The 2,581-nt window shown below is 40.8% G+C and overlaps 1 pseudogene; it reads right to left on the reverse strand.

Annotated features, from left to right (window-relative positions):
* Positions 1 to 1,519: 1,519 nt before the first annotated feature.
* LOC149366848 (uncharacterized) lies at positions 1,520 to 2,378 on the reverse strand (annotated as a pseudogene).
* Positions 2,379 to 2,581: the final 203 nt, after the last annotated feature.

Consider the following 2,581-nt stretch of genomic DNA (forward strand, 5'->3'; position numbering starts at 1 on the left):
TGGTTATGAAGAGCAGATAGGATAAACTGTGATAGAGTAACTACAGCCGTGGACGTGGACCTGCTAGAAACAAATCCGTGTTGCTGAGGACAAATAATATGATTAGCATCAAGAAAGGTTTTCAGTTGGAAAGCAATTAATTTTTCCAAAATGGTATTGACGACACTCAGTACAGATATCGGCCTGTAACTAGACGGGTTGTTAGGGTCACCAGTTTTAAATATCGAAACAACTTTTGCAACTTTTAAAGTATCGGGGTATAAGCTAGAGTGTATCGCGTGATTGAATATTCTGCACAAAGGAACACAAAACAAATCAATGTTGTCCTTGATTACCTTAGCCATTATGCCGTCTGGCCCGGCCGCTTTATTCGTGGGCATGTTCGCCACAACACTTGCAACTTCATCGCTAGTAATGTTCGAGAAACTGAATTCATTATTAATACATCGAGGTATGCCGGATGTCACTGAAGCTAAGGAAGTAGGTTGCGGACTGTTCTGACCGTAGGTTGAGAAGAACTGATTAAACTGGTCTGCAGTATCTATTTACAAGTTGTCAGGAACGATCTGTTTTCTTTTAACTGTTCCCGTAACTTCTCCTACAATCTTCCATACTTGCTTAGTGTCATTTCCTTGACGATTAACCAAATTAGTATAATACAATTTCTTTGATTTTCTCATCAGCGCCACGGATTGGTTTCTGTAATACTTAAACTGTTTCAAGTAATAAGCATTTCTTCTGTTGTTTTTGAGCTTATTGAAGTATGAATCCTTTTTTTTCAATACTGTGAGTATTTCCTCATTAATCCAAGGACATATGGCATGTTTATAGTTGCGCCGAGAAAACTTCAGCGTTGACTTAGTAATTGCATCGGAAACAGCAGATACGAAGTGAGCAAATTCTGTGTGAACGTCACTGTGACACAGATTTTCGAAATGAATAGATTCGAGCAAACGCCTGACATGCGCGTAGTCCACCCGTGAAAATACATTGGTATGGCTAGGGCAAGTACAATCGATACCCGACCGTGGCAGGAACAGAAAAGTTGAACAGTGATCAGCAATGTTTTGGTTACAAACACCAGCACAGGCATCCATATCACGGTTACATAAGATGTGATCAATAATTGTTGCAGACTGATGTGTAATTCTAGTGGGCACATTGATAACGTTCTTGAGGTTGAACGATTCCAGTAAGAAAATATAATCTGGACAGTCATCCCTTGATAAGTCAATATTGAAATCACCAACTATTGCTAACTGATTATTAAAAGACATCAGAGGAACCAGAACGGACTCCATATCAGATATGAACTGACTTGTGCACGTGTTTGGCGGACGATATACCACGCCTCTTACGACGTCTGTCTTAAGGCGAATAAAAAGTGCTTCCGTGGTCTTAGAGCTCAGAGAGGAATCCGAGAGCTGTTGATAATCTATGCCGTTTTTTATAAAAAGAGCAACGCCACCCCATCGTGCGGTGCTATCTCTTGGTAAAGATAGCGTTGTGTAACCCGGTATGTACGGTATTTCTCCTTTCTTAAGCCAGGTTTCAGTTACAGTGATAAGATCATACTGGAAAGAATGTTGCGATAAATGTACAGTGAGTTGGTCTAGATTTTTATTTATGCTGCGGACATTGCAATGCAAAATGGAAAGGTTTTCGCTCTCGTGCCACTTAGCACTGATTTCCTCAACGGAAAAGGCCATGTTTCTAGACTACCTGAGCAAGATCATCGTCACAGGTTATATGTAGAACATGCGAGGTATCTGTCTTGCGCATCAGGATCTTGCCATCTGATACCCATGTGTGTTTCCACTGTTTTTCCTTTTTGGCTTTCCGTGCTTTACCTAGCAAAATTTTGTTTGCCGGGCACAAATGTTCGTTGATGAACACGGGATTCTCGTGATCGTCAAAGCTCAGAAGTGTAGTGTTCAGCTAACCGTTGCTTTTTCGCTGTTTTCAGAATGCTGTCTCTCACTTTCCTAGAAGCAAACTTAACAATGATGTTGGGTTCATCCTTGTTTTTTGAGGGCACACGATGGATAGCTTCAACATCGGATTCATCGAACTTCGTGCTCAAGAGATGACAGATCGATGTCATCACTGAAATCAGATTTTCACTGGGTGCTGGAGGGATGCCTTTGATTTCAAGGTTATTTCTTCTACTGTACTGCTGCAGTTCAGTTAATTCGTACCTGAGAGTTTTCACTTCATTTGTCAGTCGGTTGTTTTCTTTTTTCATTTCCTGGTTTACGTTTTTCTCGTCAGACAGGGTCTTTTTGAGCTCAGAGATCTCTGTTCTAAATTCTTCGAACTTTTCATTGATAAAGCCCATTGAAGTTTTGACAGATTCCATTCCCTTTTTTCTTCAGAAATGTTGCCCATAATTAGTTATCCACCTATATTCGGTACCAAAGAACCTCGACCTATATTCGTGACCAAAGAGAGCAAAAGTAGCGAGCTAATGGAGTTCTGTTGTCACGCCCGCCGTTTCAAGCAGCGCCGGCTGCACTGGTATGGTCGCAGAAAAAACACAAACAATAAAGGAAAAATTAGTGTTCGCAAGTGTAATAAAAAA

The sequence above is a fragment of the Amblyomma mixtum genome, chromosome 1 (assembly GCF_055824585.1).
Source record: "Amblyomma mixtum isolate Tamu chromosome 1, ASM5582458v1, whole genome shotgun sequence".
NCBI lineage: Eukaryota > Metazoa > Arthropoda > Arachnida > Ixodida > Ixodidae > Amblyomma > Amblyomma mixtum.